This window comes from Cuculus canorus, chromosome 3 (assembly GCF_017976375.1).
Source record: "Cuculus canorus isolate bCucCan1 chromosome 3, bCucCan1.pri, whole genome shotgun sequence".
NCBI classification, from domain to species: Eukaryota; Metazoa; Chordata; class Aves; order Cuculiformes; family Cuculidae; genus Cuculus; species Cuculus canorus.
Genome location: NC_071403.1, coordinates 71,394,924 through 71,415,654, shown reverse-complemented (window position 1 = coordinate 71,415,654; position 20,731 = coordinate 71,394,924). Strand labels below are relative to the sequence as shown.

The 20,731-nt window shown below is 45.5% G+C and overlaps 1 long non-coding RNA gene across 2 annotated transcripts in view; it reads right to left on the bottom strand.

Moving 5' to 3' along the window:
• Window positions 1-13,460: 13,460 nt before the first annotated feature.
• LOC128851706 (uncharacterized) overlaps window positions 13,461-20,731 on the bottom strand; it is a 28,536-nt gene continuing 21,265 nt past the window's right edge. The window contains exon 3 of one of the 2 annotated variants that reach the window (XR_008449116.1): window positions 13,461-13,567. This is a non-coding gene — a long non-coding RNA (uncharacterized LOC128851706). Of the gene's footprint in view, window positions 13,568-16,256; window positions 20,342-20,731 lie in introns of those variants that run through there. The other variant, XR_008449112.1, reaches the window with a different exon arrangement.

Genomic DNA, 20,731 nt, shown 5'->3' with positions numbered 1-20,731 from the left:
AAAGGGAAGAAGAGTTCAAGTATCCCGGCAGAGGAAGCCCACAAAGAGCAGCCGTGGCTGTGGAAAGGGCGTGGTGAGGGAGGGATGAGAAGGTCTGGAATGGGATGGGCAGTGTCACCTACTCAGATGCCTGAATTGTGCTTAAGGAGTTGCAGGCATCCAGCCTGATGCCTGCACAATCCTTCCTCTTCCACCCATTTCCATTAGCAGAACTCCAGGTGGGATTAGCAATTTTTGCAGCATAAGTGCATCTTCGACTCTTATTTCATTTACGAACTGCTGTACACACAAGATCATGCTCTCATATTGACACTGAGCTGATTATTTCCCATTTTGGATTTATGGATTTGATACCTCCCTCTGCGGTGCAGCGCTTCCTACTTGTCATTAGCGAACTTCATCTTGTTGACCTGAGACCACCTCTTCAAAGTTGATCGGAGGGCTGGAGCACCTCTCATATGAGGACAGCCTGAGAGTTGGGGTTGTTCAGCCTGGAGAAGAGAAGGCTCCGAGGAGATCTTAGAGCAGCTTCCAGTACTAACAGGGACTACAGGAAAGCTGGGAAGGGCTTTTTAAAAGGGCTTGTAGTAATAGGACAAGGGAGGATGGCTTTAAATTGGAAGGGGGAAGATTTAGATTAGACTTTAGGAAGAAATTCTTCACTGTGATGGTGGAGAGGCACTGGCACAGCTTGCCCAGAGAAGTCACAGTTACTCCATACCTGGACGTGTCCAAGACCAAGTTGGATGGGGCTTTGAGCAACCTGATCCAGTGGAAGGTGTCCCTGCCCATGGCAGGGCATTGGAGCTCGATGGGCTTTGAGGTTCCTTCCAGCCCAAACCATTCTATGATTCTGTGGTTCTATGATTACTCCATTTATCATTTTGCATTCCAATCCTGTCTGTCAGATGGAGAAAATTGTACAAGTCTACTCGATATTTGTCCTCCAAATCACTAATAAAAATATTGACTGAAATCAGCCCTGATGATCTCTACACATCTGCTTGGAATACTCGCTTGAAATTTCCTTTCCATTTGATATGGCAACAATTCCTTGAGAGCTTTTTCACCTATTTGTATGCACACCAATAATCATAATTTGTGCATAAACTGTATTTTCATAGCTTATAAGTAAGAATTCAGGTTACTTGTGCCAATAGGCTTCTGAAATGCATTGTCTGCTGCTTCTTCCAATCATTGGTATTTAGAATACAGATATTTATGTCCTGCTACAAAACTGTGTCAATGCAGCTACGTCAGAAAGGAGCAATTTTTACCCCCTCTTTCAAATGTATTAGTGTCATTAAATGAGAACAAAGTGTCCTTTAATGCAGGAACTGAGGAGGAATAAACCACTCCATTTATGTTAAGAGACCAGGGCAAAATCAAAAGCTCTGGACCTTTGGGTTTGACTTTGTGCACAGAATCAGCGAGCAAAAACAGCTGCTGATGAGGTAGATGCTTCTTAATATAGCGCACTGAGCAGAAATGATGCAAATGCCCGTTAAACCCAAGGCAGAATTCCTGGTAAAACATGGAAAAAAGGAAAAGGGAAAAAAAACCCATAACGGTGGGTTCACAGAAGAGAATGATTTCAAAATGCCCAGAGCAGAGCTCTTTACGTGCTGCATTTTTGACTCAGTTCATCTCAAATATCTAAGTGGCAGAACCTCATTAAGGCCCATTCCTCAGAGTAGGAGGAGGATGCTTCCCACCCTCCAGATTTTGCAGTTTCCAGAGGAAAATTATTGATCTTAAAAGAAAAATAAATTATGTGCTCACAAATGGACTGGAATTTTCCCAGCAGGAGACCTCTCCCATGTAACTTCCCTGCTTCTGGCATAGGCTGGAGGATTTTAGGGATGCCTCAATCCAGAACAGAACATCCGCACGGCAGCCCTTGCAGGCAGGTGCTTGGGAAGAGGCCAGGAAAAAAGTTGTTGATAGCCCCACGATGGAAACAAACAAATTAGTCAACAACCTCTTCCCCTAAAAGCCTGCGTTAAGGCAATACAATCAAGGAGCAAATCTGGGAAGCAGCTTGAGGTTCCAGGCCAGCAAATCCTGGTTTGTGCTGGGAATGGGTATGGGTCTGGCCCTGGCGTTGAACAGCAGCGTTGGTGTTGGGGAGGATGAGGTGGTCACACTGCCTTCCTTGTCTTTTTAAGCTTCCTGCTGCTTCTTCTGCTGAAGCCAACCCACCAAGGGCAAGAAAACACGTCATTTTGTAGGTGTCTGCAATGCAATAAAGAGGCGCCAATGCAACGCCCCATGAACCGCATCACTGTGGACAGGCATGAATCACACCCCACCAAGTCAGCGCTCGCACACCACCGGTGTAGGTGTTCTTGTGACTTTAACAGGCTGTAGAGGGATAAATCACACAAAAGCCAGGCTGGCAGTGCTCCCCATTAGCTGTGGTTTACAGAACGGTGCTCGGATCACCTGCTCACACTGCAGTGACTGTTCTTTGAAGGAGGCTTGCCTGGAAACTCCTCCCAGCCCCGCATTAATTCCTAAGGATAACATGAGCGTCAATTAGGCACAACTGTGACTCACAAGATGAAATATTGCCCTTGGTGGGAATTCAGGAGAGCATATGTTTTTCCCAGCCTTCTCTGGCACACATTGCCCTACCCACTAGGTGTCCCTGCCAGCCAGGGAAACGCACATTGAGCCCTTCCTGCCTCTGCCGCCTGCCATTTGCCATCAGATGAGACGTCAAAACAAGTGACCCAGGAAATGTGTCTGAAATCACTTCTTCTTCTTCTTTCTGTTTTTAAAACTTGCTGTTTGAAGCAGCTCCAAATTCAGACATAATGTGCAGAATGGAAAAGGCAGCTCTCCATTCTGCCATGTGGAGTAATGGGAAGGGTCTGGCCTCAAGAGGAAGGGTTTCCCCTCCTGGGTATCACTCCGGTGATGGGGTACTCTGGCCTGAGCATCAGGAGCTCCATCCCTCCAGCTTCCCCTCTGAATTCTGCAGAGTCAAATTGGACTGTAGTCCCTTACTTCAATTTACTTGCCTTTAAAATAGATGCTGTTCTAATCAAGGCCAGGCTGGATGGGGCTTTGAGCAACCTGATCCAGTGGAAGGTGTCCCTGCCCATGGGCTTTAAGGTCCCTTCCATTCCATGATTCTATGATTTGCCTCTTCCACCATGGAGCTGTGAGGTTAATAGAAGGTGATGATGTTCCTTTTGCTTCCCAGTTAAAAATATGTAAAATAATTTTTAAAAAAAATCAGATTCCTATCACTGTGTGGGTGTTCTAGTCTCACCAAAATACCATATTCATAGATAAACAGGCCAAGGTGGATGCAAGTGTCTATAACCTCAGGACTGAGCAGGCATAACACACATGTTCAGTGGCTGACTCTGTAAAGATGAGACCTTTTTGAATGGCTAAGATTTGCTGTACTAATCCCTGGAGAGTTTCCAGAAGTCAGCAGAGAAGCAGGGAGGAAAGTAAAGGAGTAAAAAGAAACACATTCTTGCAGATGTTGTGGCTTCTGCCAGCCTGGGAAGAAGGAGAAGCAGGAGGTAAAAACTTGAAGTCAGGGTGGGAACCTTTTGTTTTTAAAAATGTTTTATCTCTTTATATTACTGAATATCTCTCTTTATATTACTGAATATATCTCTCCCCAATAGAGATATATTGGGGAGAGAGGAACAAAAAAAAAGCACCTGTTTGCTCTAGAAACTGATCTTATTCCACATTTTTCTACTTCTCTTTCCTGACCTGTCAAATAAGGGTAACAGCATTTCCCTGGCTCATATCATTGAGCAGCTTGAGATCTTCAGAAAGGAGAAGGGAAAGCATGCAGCAGAACCAGGTTTCCTGAGGCCATCTTACACGATGCTTTCTTTATCCAAAGCCTCATCTGAAGACCCTGCATTTGGGAGCCATCAATGGAGATTGTGGCCTTGCCTGTATGCTGTACAAATACAGAGCAAGAGAGGATCCCTGTCACAAGGGACTTACTCTCCCAGTTGAGACAATGGAGAAAGGATGGGGGTCGAATTCATAGAATCGTGGAATGGTTTGGGTTGGAAGGGACCTTAAAGCCCATCCAGTTCCAACCCCCTTGCCATGGGCAGGGACACCTTCTACTGGATCAGGTTGCTCAAAGCCCCATCCAACCTGGCCTTGAACACCTCCAGGGATGGGATTCCATGACTTCTCTGGGCAACCCGGGCCAGAGCCTCACAACCCTCACATTTATTCCCGATATCTCATCTCAGTCTCCCCTCTTGCAGCTGAAAACCATTCCCCTTCATCCTATTCCTGCACTCCCTGATCAAGAGCCCCTCCCCAGCTCTCCTATAGCCCCTTTCAATACTCTAAGGTCTCCCCTGAGCCTTCTCCTCTCCAGCCTGAACAACCCCAGCTCTCCCAGCCTGTCCTCACATGGGAGGTGCTCCAGTCCTCGTATCATCTTCATGGCCTCCTCTGGACTTGCTCCTACAGATTCATGTCCCTCCTGTGCACAGGACTCCAGAACTAAATGCAGGGCTCCAGCTGAGGTCTCACCAGCTTTCTGGGCTGCAAGTGCACAGAGCCGGCTCCTGTTGAGCTTCTCACCCACCAGCAGCCCAAATCCTTTTCTTCAAGGCTGCTCTCAATCAGAAACTCTCAATTAGAAATGAGTTGACCAGCTCAGGATTGCAGAGGATGGCAGAGGCGGAAGCCCTATATTCTGATTTCCAGCCCTGCACTCCGCTCTTTCTCACAGACAACCACCTTTTGCTGTTTTAATGATTTATGGGGGTGTTAACAGCACCAAAGAAAATTATACATGACTTGGTAATTATACCTAGTGGGACCTATACACACAGGCATGCACCCACTGATGGTGCTTGCCCCAGGGACAGTCTCCTCTCTGGCCCTGAGACGATTCAGAGGTGCTCAGCAAGGTGACCTTCGCAGCAGGATCATGACACAAGCAAAGGGAAAGGAGGAGGGACCAGCTCTTGTGAAATCTGGCTGTTGAAACACCTCCATGTCTTGCAACATAAAGCCAAAAACCTCCTTGTCTTAAAGATTTAAGACCAGATTTAAGAAGAACTGTTTTTATCTCATGTTAATCACCTAGGCAACTGGGAAAGCAGAAGTCAGCTCCACTTTCTAGTGGGTTTTATAATCCACCAGTTCATTCAAACACCTTTTTCCAGCACATCAGAAACACACGTGGTCCTGCTGCACATTTGCACTTTTAAGAAAAAGAATTCTATTAATAAACAATCATAGCTTTTCTTTTCACCCAGGTAGCGTGTGTCTGCATGCCCAGGTATAACTTAATGGCCCAGGATCTGCATTAGAAGTACAGTCTCTCTCCTCAGTTTAATATCTCCCCTCGGATCCCACCGTTGCAGCAGCAGGGATTCCACAGCCAAGGAATGGGCTGGGAACTGCCTTTTCCTTTCCCAGGTGGCAGAGAACAGCTAAAAGCCTCTCTCTCAAGCGTCTTGCAAAGGGTATAGCCTGAAAAGGAATTAACACTGCAGACAGGCAGATCTGGAGCTTGTGTTCTAACCCTACAACCCTGCTTTCAGCAGGCAAAAGCCAACCCCACCTGCCATAGGGTCTTGCAGGATTCAAGTCTCAACTCATACCTATAACACAGGCTGGGTCAGAGTGGAGGTGGGAAGGCTGTGTCTCTTAGCAAGAGAGAACAGTGTGGTTGTGTTTTTCCAAGTGGTTTGTTCCAGTCTGGGGTTATTTTTGTAAATAAAGGTTAGTGTTAGCATCTGCTGCTTTCAGAATGATGTAAAAAAGCAGAGGCTGAAAATTCTCTGTTGAAAATGATCTTTAGTCAGAAAATGAGACCTTCAAAACACAAAATACTTCACAGACAGTTCCTAAAATCCTCAAAAAGAGGTTTATTTTCATGTGATTGTTCCTATTCTTGCCAGATTGCTCTGCTGCTGATAGATTTTGATCGCTTTTTCACAGGCTTCTTTGTTTCCTCAGTGGAAAAAACCCTCCATCCTGCATGGTCCTTTCCTAAAAGAAAAACATGGGTTTGGTAATGTCTTTATTTACATTGTTTCAAAACCTATTTTCCTTGAAAGGAAATGTTTATGAGGTTTGGCTTTTTTCCCCTTTTTTCCCTTTTTCCTAGGCAGAGTTGCTGGTGCTTTGCTCTGCCTGCCTAAAGCCCAACAAGAACTCCAAACTATCAGTATTATTTTATCCAGCACACTGATTTTCTGGGGTTTTCGAGCTCATTTACAGCTCAGCAGAGCAGGTGTGAAACTCTTAAGATCCCATTTGGGCAACGTTTATAAAACCTTCCCCTCTGACTTTGCAAAGTTATAAATAATTACACAAAACCCACAAAGCCTTGGAGAAATGAGCCAAGATTATGAGGCCAAGAAACTGAGGGAATGAGGAATTTTTCCATTTACAAGTCAGATTCGTCTAAACACGGTGAATGAAAGGAAAAGTTAGGAAGCCATGGACAATGCAAGATGCTTCACACCTGGAGGCAGAGAGAGGAGAAAATGCATGATCAGAGTGGCTACCTATCCCTTGAAAGGGCACAAACTAAGCAAGAACATGAATCGTAGAACTGTTTGGTTGGAAAAGACCTTTGAGATCATTGAGTCCAACCATACCTGTCCACTACTAAAACATATCACTGAGCACCTCCGCTGCCAGTCTTTTAAATCCCTTCAGGGATGGGATCTCCACCACCTCACTGGGCAGCCTCTGCCAGTGCCTGAGAACCCTTCTGTTGAAGAAATTTCTCCTAATATCCAAACCGAACCTCCTCTTGCACAACTTGAAGCCATTTCCTCTTGTCCTATCACTTGTTACTTGGGACAAGAGAACAATACCCAGCTCACTACAACCTCATTTCAGGCAGTTGTAGACAGTGATAAGGTCTCCCCTAAGCCTCCTTTTCTCCAGGCTAAACAACACCAGCTCTCATAAGGCTTGTTCTCCAGTCCCTTCACCAGCTTTGTTGCCCTCCTCTGGATGTGCTCCAGCTTCTCAATGTTCTTCTTGTAGTGAGGGGCCCAAAACTGAACCCAGGATTCAATGTGCAGCCTCACCACTGAGTACAGGGGAACGACCCCTTCCCTACTCCTGCTGGCCACACTGTTTCTGATAAGGCCAAGATGCTGTTGGCCTTCTTGGCCACCTGGGCACACTGCTGGCTCATATTCAGCTGCTGTCAACCAACATCTCCAGGTCCTTCTCTGCCCAGCAGCTTTCCAGCCACTCTTTCCCAAGCCTGTAGCACTGCATCGGGTTGTTGTGTCTCAAGTGCAGGACTTGCCACTTGGCCTTGTTGAACCTCATACTGTTAAGCAGCAAGAGAGCAGCCTTGAAAACCATTTTGAAAGGCATGGTATCACAGCGAGGGTGAAGGAGAAGTGGTGTCCATGGCCAAATCTCCCAGGGCAGAAGAACACAGTGCCGTGGAGCATACAAGGCAGCAGAATCCACTTCCATGTGCATGGGCAAAGGAAACCCTCGTAGATCCAACATGCAGGTTGTGAGGGGTTTCTTTCTGAAGTCATGCAATGGCCAAAGGGAAAGAACTGAAGGCCTGGAAAATTCAGATAGGGAAAGTAAGCAGTTTTGATGTTTCTTAAATTTACGGTTAACAGAAGGTAGAGACACCTTGCTTATACGCTGAGATGGAACTAAAAAGCTAATTTTTAATAATTAGAGTTAATGAATGAAATTTCTCATCAATCTGATGATGGCTCTAGGAAGTGGAATAATTGATTCATGGAATGGTTTATGTTGGGAAGGACCTTAAAGATCATCCAGTTCCAACCCCCTGCCATGTGCAGGGACACCTCCCACTGGGTCAGGTTGCTCAAGTATTGGCACCTGATTATTTGCCAGTGGAACCTTTTGCTAACATCATTAAACAGGTACATAAAAATGCCATTTATTTATTAAAAAGGATGAGCACTCAGGAGCCTGGCATAAACCTCAGGGCCACTGATAAGAAAGGAAGTTGTTTGTGCAGAGCAACTACCATCACCAAACAGACATGTTAAACCTGGGCTCAGAAATTAAGGATAATAGTGCAGTCTTATGTGCAAAGAAAGACTGTGACAGTACTACAGGAAAGCTGAGGAGGGTCTCTTTATCAGAGAGTGCCAGGATAGGATAAGGGGGAAAGGTTTTCAACTGATAGAGGGGAGACTGAGATGAGATCTTAGGAAGAAACATTTTCCTGTGAGGGTGGTGAGGCACTGTCACAGGTTGCCCAGAGAAGTTGTTGATGCCCCATCCCTGGAGGTGTTCAAGCCCAGGCTGTCACCACTCTGATCCATTGAAAAGTGTCCCTGCCCATGGCAGGGGCGTTAGAACTGGATGAATTTTGAAGTCCCTTCCAGCCCAAACCACTCTGTGATTCGATGATTCTATGATTCTATGACATTACCAGACAGAAAGTATTGAAGTGGTAGAATAAAGAAAAGTAAGATTGGAATAAAAGGGGAGAATCTGGGAAGGAGGAAGGTTCTGCAGCATTTGGGAGCACTGGAGGATCTATCAGGCTTTGCAGGAGGAAAAGCAGTTCAGTCTGCAGGTTACAAATGGATGTAATGTGAGGCAGAAGCCATCTGTTCTCCTTTCCACTCCCCTCATCCTCCCTACAGTCTTGATCAAGGAATGGGCTGTAAATCAAGGAAGAGGTAGGATGCGAAACTCAGGAGTTTCCATTAACTGACACCAGGCTAAAACCCATAATTGGTAAAGAAGTTATTTGGAGCAGTCTGTCAGCTTCTGCTCCGCTGTTCAGCAGCCTCACAAGTTCATGATAGAGTACATGGCAGTCAGATACCCAGCTGTCCATTAAAAATTGATTTAATGTAACACACAAAGTGTGTGTAATCAGTCTTCTTGTTCCTCTATTTAACGTAATCCATGAATCATCAGCAACCAGTAAAGAGGCTGATTGACCACACGCTGCTAACTTTTCTCTTAACTTCAGCTGCTGACTTGCATTTAAGAAAGCTAAATGTCTGTTGAGGACTTTGTGGTTGTAACAGGGGATGCTGTGGGAAAGGGAGAACAATTGCTCAGTGTAGTAAGACCATGTTCATTTTTTGATAAGAGCTTATAATTCCACTTTCTGTGATTTCCAGTAGCCCCAAGTTGGCTCAACATTTGATACTGAAATAATTGTTTTTAAAGATGGACCTCTCTCTTTTGGACCTGACCTGTCCTAGATCCAAGCAAAGATTTAACCTGCAAGCAGGAGCTGTGTTTATCACTAACATATTGCTATTGGTATCAGTACCATGATGTCTCTTTATCCCCGATCACGAAAAATTACCTGTTTTCAGTTCCTTTTCAAGGTAAGGAACCGCTACTCTGGCTCCTTTATGAACAGGGAAATAAGGCACAGAGGGTGGGGAGAACATGGCTTAACTGGGGCTTTTAATTGTACTGCTTAATTGTACTCTTCAGGCACTCCTGCTCATGAGCATATGTGTGTGTGCCACCAGTGCCAACATCTTCACTCTGTGACTGCCACTTCCTTTGTTAGCTCCAAATGTGCAGAGGTGGAAAGGGCATCTTTCCTGGGGAAAAATCCTTCAAGGACATGTATAAATCATTCAAACTTCTGGTTGAAAATGTTTCCTTTCACACACTCCTTAGTGCCAAACCCAGGCCCATCTGGAATTATTATTAATTCTGTTGACTGTTTAATTCCAAGCAGGGATTTTTTAAAAAGAAAGCCTTGATTCAGTATTTTATAACTATAACGGTGCATTAAGACTCAACTTCTTGTACTCAGTCAGTTACATTAGGAGAGTGGTGCTGAAAAATCTTGTACTGTGTAGCAATCAGCATTACGTATTCTATTGCCATGGGTATAGAAAAACCAGACCGCATAGCTCCCCCCAAGTTTAATTCTTGGGATACATTTATTTGCTATACAAACAGAAATTAAAAAGCTTTCTGAGGAATTAAGAAAGCTTCTTACACTGTTTGGAGGACTATTCTACGTGTGCGTCACTGAATAGATCAGTCAGAAAATTAGAAAACTGAAATGCCCATATACAAACTCATGTCTGGTTCACCCTCAAGAAACATAGAATCATAGAATGGTTTGGGTTGGAAGGGACCTTAAAGATCATCCAGTTCCAACCCTCTGCCATGGGCAGGGACGCCTTACACTGGATCACGTTGCTCAAAGCATCATCCAACTTGGCCTTGAACACCTCCAGGGATGGCGCAGTCCCTTCCCTGGGCAACCTGTGCCAGAGCTTCACCACCTTCATCATGAAGAATTTCTTCCTAATGTCTAATCTAAATCTTCCCCCTTCCAATTTAAAGCCATTCCCCCCCGTCCTATCACTACATGCCCTTGTAAAAAGTCCCTCCCAAGCTTTCTTGTAGGCCCCCTTCAGGTACTGGAAGGCTGCTCTGAGGTCTCTCCAGAGCCTTTTTTTCTCCAGGCTGGACAAATGCAACTCCCTCAGCCTGTCTCCATAGCAGAGGTTCTCCAGCCCTCTGATCCTTTTCGTGGCTTCCTCTGGATCTGTTCCAACAGAACCCACTATTAAAGTCACCTTGCAGGCCACATCTCATTCACATTCCAAAACAAAACCACAAAAAACAATTAGTGTTTTTGTGTAAATTTTCTTGCTTAGCTTATTTTTTGAGTAAATGCTGCCTCTAGTATGCACATGTTTAAGGGAGGGGAACTGTGAAATCTTGCTGTCATTGATATCAACGCACAGGGCCCATTGACTCAAATTCAGGTCAGCTTGGAACTTCTCTGCATGCTTCTCCACAATGAACTGATGCTTAGGTTGTACCTTGGGCTCTTTGGCAATTGTGCTGAGAAGCAATTGCATCTCTTCATGCAGTTCTTTGTGGGGCTGTGTAGCCTGGTCAGTGCAGTCAGGTCAGCTGGAAACACAGAGTGAAGGAAAAAGGCTGCATCCACTGCAACTGTAGATGAAAGCACCAGGTTTTCATCCCTAGAAGCAGCTGATTAATGTTCAGCCACAGAGATCTGTAGGTATGGAACCAGTCAGTTTCTAGAGAGATACAATTATAAATTCATAGCCAGACTGTCATGATACAAATGAGTCTCAGCACTAATTTCTTTGGCAAAGCTCCCATTCTCTGGATGCCATTCTGGTGGAATTTACTGTGACATGAAAGATATCCAACATACAGATAAGAAGAGTACTGCAAAATTCACTAGAAGTGTTTGTATAAACTCAGCATAAAGTAAGCTGGAAGGGAGATGTCACACCTCTGGTCCATGCCCCTGCTCAAACAGGCTCAGCTTTGATATGAGATGAGGTTACTCAGGGCCTTGCCCAGGTAGGTTTTGAAAATATTCAGGTATGGTGAGTCTACAGCCTCTCTGAGCACCTGTTCTACTGCTTGATCATAGAATCACAGAATAGTTAGGGTTGGAAGGGACCTTAAAAATCATCTAGTTCCAACTCCCTGCCATGGGCAGGGACATTCCACTACATCAGGCTGCCCAAGGCCCTATCCAATCTGGCCATGAACACCTCCAGGGATGAGGCATCTACAACTTCCCTTGGCAATCTGTTCCAGTGTCTCGCCACTCTCATGGTGAAGAAATTCTTCCTAATATCTAGCCTAAATCTGCCCCTCTCCAGTTTGTACCCACTCCCTCTGGTCCTGTCGCCACAAGCCTTTATGAATACCCCCCTCTCCAGCTTTCCTGTAGGCCCCTTCAGGTCCTGGAAGGTTGCTATAAGATCTCCTCTGAGCCTTCCCATTTCCAGACTGAACAAGCCCAACTTTCTCAGCCTGTCCTCGTATGGAAGGTGCTCCAGCTCTCTGACCATCTTTGCAGCCCTCCTCTGGACCCGTTCCAACAGCTCCATATCCTTCTTATGTTGAGGATTCCAGAACTGGACACAGTGTTCCAGATGAGGTCTCACAAGAGAGGAACAGAGGGGCAGAATCACTTCCCTCGACCTGCTGGCCACACTTCTTTTGATGCAGCCCAGGATACGGTTGACCCTCTGGGCTGTGAGCACACATTACCGGCTCACATCAAGCTTGCTGGCTCATGTCGAGCTCATGTCGAGCATCATCTTCACCGTGAAACTCTTCTCCTCTCCCAGCGTAACTGGGATTATGCTGCTGCAGCTGCTGTTTACTGTCCTTGCCCTTTTGCTGTGCACCGCCAAGAAAGGTCTGGCTCTATCTTCTTCCACTTATGAGGTGGTTACACCAAGCAGTAAGACAGCCCCCTAGCCATCTCTTCTCCAGGATGAACAACCAGATTTCTCACCCTGTCCACATACACTGTATGTCCCTGCTCCCTGAGAATCCTGGTGGCTGTTGCTGGGCTTGCTCTCGTATCACAGAATCCTAGAATCATAGAATGGTTTGGGTTGGAAGGAACTTGGATGGGCTTTGAGCAACCTGATCCAGAGGAAAGTGTCCCCGCCCATGGCAGGGGTGTTGGAACTGGATAAGTTTTGAGGTCCCTTCCCACCCAAACCATTCTGGTGGTTCTATGATGATTTTATAACTTGGTTTCCCAGTACATCTAATGCAGCTGCGAGGACTTGATTGAACACCAATGCCAAGAGACAACTGCAAAATAAATGCTGTTTGAAAATATTGCTGCAAATTCATCACATCCACAGAGCAGCGTTTGATGTATCAGTAATTAGCTTCACTGGAATATTCCTATAATTGTCATGGTTCTTTAGGTGCAAGGAAATAATTTTCTGGATTTGGATCACTGTGTTAGTTGGTCTGACAAGCCCAAAATAAAGTAGATTTTCACACATCAATCATTAGCATATTTGCCTAAGAAACAGTGTGCAAAACTCATGTAAAATCAACAGCTTATTCAAGTAAATACATATTCATAATTATGCTATGTGAAAAATCACTTTCTGAGTGTATTCCCTGCATACTAACTGCATTCCTAACAAATACACCATCTCCCCTGTTACTATGGAGAGGAAGAGGAGAAAGTCCGGTGCTAGGGGACTAATTGTGAAAGTTTCAGAGGAAGAACAAGACAGTGTGATTCCCTCATATACAGAAATAATAGTTCAGCTGCCTGAGGTTTTACAGTCAAGGGTTTAGAGAGAGAGAAATGGAAAGGTGTTCAAGGCCAGGCTGATTGAGGCTATGAGCAACCTGATCCAGTGGGAGGTGTCTGGAACTGGATGGGCTTGAAGGTCCCTTCCAACCCAAACCATTCTGAGATTCTATGACATTTTCCATTATTCTGATATACAAGAAAGGAAAGTGCAATTCTCCACGGAAGTGGAACAAATGTGAGCACAGATTTGGCATTAGCAAATATACCACATCTTAAATGGATTCTCTCTCGCTGGACACAATCACCACCACCACCACAGCTGATCTCTCCCACATCTCCCACAGCCCAGCTTGCAAAGCCAAGTGAGGATGCGTATCCTTGAAGGAATCCATACACACCTGCAGCCACATGGCCATTTGACTCCTCATCTCCATAACATGATTTGCTTCTAGCAAGTAAAACACAGCCACTCCACTTCACCTCTCTGACATGCTGCAAGGAATCAGCACTGCATGTTGTATTCCCCTGAGTACAGAAAAAACAGACCATGAGCCACAACTGATTGGAGAGCCAATACGGTGCAGAACGCTCCCTTCAACATGGAGCCTGCAGAAGCATTGCCAAGCAGTGACGGCAGTGCTGCCAAGTGTCGCCACAGTGAAGCACAGAGAGGCTCTGTTAGATAAAGGACAGTGCATGCTGCATTTCATTATGCAGCTAAAATTCATATTTTAGACTTTATCACCTTTTTGCCAAGGCTTGCTAAGCACTTTGCACAAATTAATGATGTTTCAGGCTCTGAGCACCTGTATGTGGTAGTTTCCATATGGCAGAGTGGGGGGGGTCATCCCTAATAGCACGTTGCTCTCATTATTATGCAGCAGAGTTTTTGGTTTTGGATGCCAAGACTGGGTTCTGACAAGGAAGTGATTATCCTTGCCTAAACAGAGATTCTGGTGACAAGATAATTTACAACGCTCAGTTGCATAATCGTTGAGCTGAGGTCAGGGAAACCATTGACGGAGCACAGGCAGGGCAGTGGTAAATCAAACACACATCACAAATGGGTTCATTCTCAGTGAGAACACATGGAGAAGAAAGAACAGACAAGAAAGAACCTCCAGCACTCTTGCAATGGTGAAATCTTATTCCCTCTCCCTCCTTATCTCTGCAGATCCTGTGGTTGGCTAATTAAAGGAGGAGGTGTAACTATCAATCTAATCACACTTGTTCTCCAATTCACCATAATTTCTACACTCGAGAGGCTGGCGAAAGGAAACAGCACTACTACAGCTTCCCAGTCATCAGCAGGAAGCAGAACAACTCGGGGAATTGGGCTAAAAATAGCTAAGAAGCAGGATCAGGTGCTGTGTGCACACATCTGTGCCTGTGCATGGGCATCCAGGCACAGAAGCATTTCCTGGAGGTGGCAGCCACAGTGCAGGGGGGATGAACACCACCAGGAGTTCTATCTCAACACATGAATGCTTGCAGATACACTCACAGCATCCTTAGTAGAGAAGTAAAATTGCCCAAGAAAACTGCAATTCAATTACACCATAAACAAACCCAGCTTTTTAAACCAATACAGCCACCAAAATGATGTCATCAGCAGCACTGCAGGAGCTGCTCAGGAAGGGCTGGGGCACCATCAGGGTGCTTGGCATGTGGCCCTCACCACCCATGGGTGCAGAGCAGGGACGTCACCCTGGAGCAGGAAGCCTGGCATTTTCTGGGAGCATCGGTGCTGTTTCATGTGTGTTGCCTTTGCTTTGCACTCGTACAGTAACACTAGAGCAGAAAAGCACCTTTTCCATAGAGGCATTCTGGGAGCAAGGTTGGGGCTGTTTCCAGAGGCTCTGCTTGGCACAGCATGGATGCAGCCAGTCTGAGACCACCTTCAAAAGACAGATGGGTCAGACACACAGATATCCTGGATCATCAGAGCTGAGAGAAGGAGGACCAAGCTGAGAAGCAGGACTAGGAGGAAGGATTGCGCTAAACAAGTCGCTCTCATGTGAGGAACTGGCTATCCAGCAGAACCATTCCTGAGAGATGTTCTCCAATATCACCCTCCAACAGTCAGCCCAACCATATGATTACTTCTCAAGTTCCAGAAACAGCCTAAACAATCTAGCTGGCAGCTCCTCTAAAAAGAGTCTCTCTCTTCAGAGACCAGAGCTGCAGCCCCTCTGCGGCATTGCTTCCTGGCAGGGAGACTGGATCCAACCCCAGAATCCATACTCTATGCCAATTACTCAAGGGTGTTATTTAGATGCATGGCACCATGGCAGAATTAAAATTGATGTTTCCTTCCCACACCAAGTAGCAAAGGTTGACATGAAAAGTGAGTGATCTGCCCAATAAGGATGGAGATTTGTATCACACAAGCTTAGAAAATAGTTTGGAATGAAAGAAGGTGTGCGTTATTGCTTTCCACACTCTGTCTGGTCTCGCACTGTTATACAGCTCTAACAATGAGTACTGGGAGGATTTGAGAACATTTTGCAGTGACTTGCCATTCTCTGTCACCACATTGCTCTCCGTAAGAGAGGATGGAGGAGTGTGGAATACATCATATGAGAATGAATACAAATGGTGATGACCATGCTTCTCCACACCACTCCCACTGTGGGGAATCAGCTTATCAACCTGGAACGGAGAAGGCTTGCCAGTCAGGAACACAGCAGTTGCATCAACAACAGCCTTCCGACCCCTGCTTCACAAGGACAAGATCCCACAACCCTTGTTATGTCAAACATTGGCTCAAATCCTGCGAGGTACCTCCAGAAATCAATTGGGATTGCACTGCAGGATTGAGACTAGCAGAATCTGATCCCAATTATAAACTCAGAGTGGTCCTCAGCTGGGTATTTCTGTCAACTCTTTTCTGCTTTATTCTGCCTTTCCACGTTCCTCCTCCCCCAAGTCTTCACACAGAAAACACAGAACCTTCCCTCTCAAAGAATATATTTGAACGGTTGCTTTCCCCTCTTGCTCTTTAACCCAAAGAGTATGAATATTTCTAGTTAAAGGAAGGTAACATTTGACAAAACTTGGCAGATTGGAGTGTATTTCTGAACCTGGAAGGAGCCCAGCCTTTCTGACAAAATGGAAGCAACAATTTGTGGCTTTTGAATGTGAAGTAGTTTATTTCTTCTTGAAAAAGTATAGCTGAAATCACTACAGAAAGTATTCAGGGTGGTGATCTGAGCTTAAAGAAAAGGAGACAGAAGACCTGCACTTTTGGTTTCACCAAAGCACTGGGAGAAGAGGTGGATGGAAACAAGAGGACCTGTTTTCAATTTGCAGTTCTTTTCCTCAAATCCACCCAAAGCAGAACAGAGTGTCCTTGGATAGAGGAACTGAGAGCTGAAAGCTACAGGTGAAGAGACGAATGCTCGGGTGATGGAAGAGGGAGGCAGGAGATAAAAACTTCCGGCCTTTTATTTTGAGAGACCTCAAAGCTAAAGTACAGCTCGCTGTGCCAGCAATCCATATTCCCTGCGAGTTGTGTCTGGTCTGGCCTCCCGTGTCAGGCTCCTTCTCTTAATGTCACTGCCATGTGCTGCATACAGCCAGGAAAGCACATTTTCCTGTTGGAGCCATAGTTGGGCGGGAGAAGCTGGAGGGCGGTGGAGGGAGCAGCTCCCCACTAGCCTCGCCAGGAAGAATTCAGCCTTCAGCCTTTTGGAGCAGCTCAATGCAGTGGAGAACAGCAAACTGTGCTTAGGCAACCCTAAACACTTTCATGTCTCCTGATGAGAGAGCAGTTAGTGGGTTAGTTGTTTGTATGGCAGAAACTGCATTTTTTTTATCAAAAACATTGTATTCCTGGGAAATTTTGAAGCAGGGCTATTCTTACAGAAAAAGAATAGTCCAAAAAAAAACCAAAAACCCACTAGGATCTCACGAATGAAATCAGGCAGAAATCACCCTTCCAGTCCCAGTGTGCCGGCACAACAGATATCAATGTTTTCTGCTCCTGAATGACTATTGTTCACTCTGCTGTTTTCAAAGCCAAGGGACAGATCATGCCGGAATGAGACGGGAGGTGTCACTACCTTGAAGCGACATAACTGTCTGTGACTGGTCTCTATTTCCCCCCAGCCTAGTAGGTATTTCTCTATATGAATTGGATGCTTCATGATGGTTTTGAGCTTGTTTTTCCTGTCAGACACTGTCTGACTGCCTGAAACTATTGGATACCCAGCAAGCTAAAAAAAAAAGAGCTGTGTCTGGCTCTGGTTGTGTTATCTGCTCATGTCCTAAAGCCATATCAGGTTGGAATAAGGTACACAGCATCTATCCCATCCTCCTCCTCCAACAGTGTCCTGGTTTCCATGGAAAAGAAAACCCAAAGCGCACACTGAAAGGGTATTGCAGCATGCTCCAGTGGGTCCCTGGTACAGGTGAGGGGGAAGCAGGTCTGCAGGCATCTGCCTGGCTGCAGAGATACATACAGCTCAAAAGTAAAGACTGTCATCTTTTGGTAGATACAGACAAGAGGATTTATTGCTTTCCATAGCATTGCCTCTGGGGCTGGAATTGCATTTCTCCCCAGACTGCTACTTCATTTCACGTTCCTTTCAAGCTCCTCTTCTGTGCAGAACATTTTAGAAGGAAATGCCACTGGATTACACAGCTGCTGTCTGCACGGGCACTGAATGTGCCAGTTTGCATCAGTCTGTGGGCAGTGCTGAGAACAGGCTGGAAGGGACCTCAGCTTTCCTGTGCTACTGGTGGCATCTGATTTAGAAACTGAAACAATTAAAAGGGAAAGGGGCAGCAGAACTAGAGACAGCCAGCTCTGAGCTAAACCAAATCCTTTTTTTCTGAGAAAAGAATCCCTGAAACAGTACTCTTGAAGGATGCCCTAAAGACATCAGCACGAAGTTACAGTCATTGAGGGAAGAGAAATGAGCTTCATGAAGTAAAAATGCCCCCATTTTTGTAACCCATTAGGCAGGGAATGAGAATTGTTAAGCACGAGCTCGTCACTAAACATGCTGAAAACTTTCTAAAGGTAAACAGAAATAGCATCAGTGTACTGTGCGAAAGCCGATTACTATCCTTGTTGTGCAGACACAAATAATTTGAATGAGACCCTAACTGCAGAAACACAGGCTGAAAGGGAAGCTCTGAAGCTTCGCAGTTACCTTTTCTGTTAACAGCTAAGCAGGCATATCCTTGTGGGAAGCATCACCACAAATCTGCTAATATTACCTTTACGGTGCACAACGAGGTTTTCATCTCTTGGAGAGACCCACTGTCTCACTGTTCAGTCTTTGGGTTATGCAAGGACTTTGTGCCCTGGCAGACTGGAAGAAGAGGAGGCAATGCGAACAGCCTGGAAATTGGCTGTCTGCCTCGCCCCTTGTTAAATCATTTCTGGTGTTAAGAGCTGTCTCTTGGGAACCAGACAGAGATGTTGGGCTAGGATTCTGACATGAAGGAACCGCCTTGCACACTGGCTGCACGTCCTCTTTTCGGGACTGGTGTGTACGTGTGAATAAAGCAATTCAAATTTAGAATCCTCTCAGATTTCTGTGCCCAAAAGCACCTGCTAGAGATGTGTAGAGATGTTAGAAGACAAGGCAACAAAACTTCAGTTTACTGTCATTTACCCTTCTTTGTATGAGACTTATAAAGGGTAGAGGAAAAACACTGTGTGTGCTCTCTTCTTCCTTAGAAGAAGGCGATAAACCTCTAAGAAACACACATACTCTGCTGAACCATGTTACTATAGTGTAAGATCACTTGGTACCCACCATCTTAGAGGTGCCAGCCTTTGCTGAATGGTAACTAATGTTATCACGAGGCACTTCTACATATCTGCATCAACAACTTCATTACCAGAATACCGGCTGCTCAGGAGCACCTCACTCTTCATGGTTACACGCTTCATTTCATCTGGCAGGTTTGAGGAGCTCAGTGCTCAGTATCGTAGCCTGAGCATACTGGGTGGAAGTGTCAATCTGCTTGAGGGTAGGGAGGCTCTACAGAGGGATCTGAACAGCCTGGATTGATGGGCTGAGACCGACAGGATGAGGTTCAACAAGGCCAAGTGCTGAGTCCTGCACTTGGGACACAACAGCGCCATACAGAATCACACACAGAATCACAAGGTTGGAAAGGACCCATTGGATCATCGAGTCCAACCATTCCATGCAGCACTACAGGCTTGGGAAAGAGTGTCTGGAAAGCTGCCGGGCAGAGAAGGACCTGGAGGTGTTGGCTGACAGAGGCTGAACATGAGCCAGCAGTGGCCCGGGTGGCCAAGAAGGCCAATGACATCTTGGCCTGCATCAGAAACAGTGTGGCCAGCAGGACCAGGGAAGTGATTGTGCCCCTGTACTCGGCATTGGTGAGGCTGTACCTCGAACTCTGGGTTCAGTTTTGGGCCCCTCACTGCAAGAAGGATATTAAGAGGCTGGAGCGTGTCCAGAGAAGGGGAATGAAGCTGGTGAAAAGGCTAGAAAACAAAACTTATGAAAATCAGTTGAGGAAACTGGAGTTGTTTAGTGTGGCAGAGACTGAGGAGACCTTATTACTGTCTACTACCACATGACAGGAGGTTGTAGCGAGATGGGTGTTGGTCTCTTCTCCCAAGTGACAGGTGATAGGACAAGAGGAAATGGCCTCAAGTTGCGCCAGGGGAGATTCAGATTGGATATTAGGAGTGAAAAAAAGGGTGAAGGGGCAGGTACTGGCAGAGGTGGTTGAGTCACTATCCTTGGAGGTGGGCAGATAGGCAGATGAGTTGCTCAGGGATCTGGTTAAGTAATGGACAGGTATGGTTAGACTCAATGATCTTTTCCAACCAAACAGTTCTATGATTCTATGATCCCAAGGTGAAGCACTTAAAAGGCCCTAACTTATAATAATGGACTAATAAAAGTCCACTAGCATCCCTGGTTTCAAAGGGGCATGTGAGAGGAAGGAAAAGGCAGGTTCCCGAGTTAGCACTTGGTAACTTCGGTAAAGATCATATAGAATTATTTATAGAAACTAACTTGGACAGCTGCTGCTATGATTATCTTATGGGATTCATTAGGGCCCCGTTTGACATTCAAATAAGTTCTTGTTTCTGGTGGTAAGAAAGAAAGAGAGTGTGTACTTTAAAGGAATTAATGGATTTAGAAATGAAGATAAAAGATTCCAAACTATATTGCAGTTACTTCCCGCTCCCTCTGCCCTCTTACACACTGGAAATACTATGATGAGATGTATGGTGGCCTCTGATGTTCTGCACCAAGAGGAATGAGAAGTTAATAGGGGATGCACAAAATTAGACACCTGAAAGAGAGGATTAAAAGGCAAATAAGAATATTAATTGCTTGTCAGCAAGGCAATATAGAGCCCAACCTCATAGTTTTTTCAGGTCTCATTAAGCAAATGCCTGGATACGGCTGCTTCTTTCACAGCCCCCTGCAGCCTGCTAAAAAGGCAGGATACATTCACCCCGGTATTTGCATGTCAATAACATGGAAGGCCTAAAAAAATTATTTCATGAACAATGGAAATTTCTACAGATACATATTCTCTTTCTCCCACAACTTTTCCATGTAGCCCATTCTGTGAGTGGGACGGAGCAGTCCCACCCCTGCTGCTGCTCATCCTCAGAGCTGTTTCACAGCCACTTCAGCAGCCAAGGCACAGATGCTCCTTGTGCTTACTTTATTGATC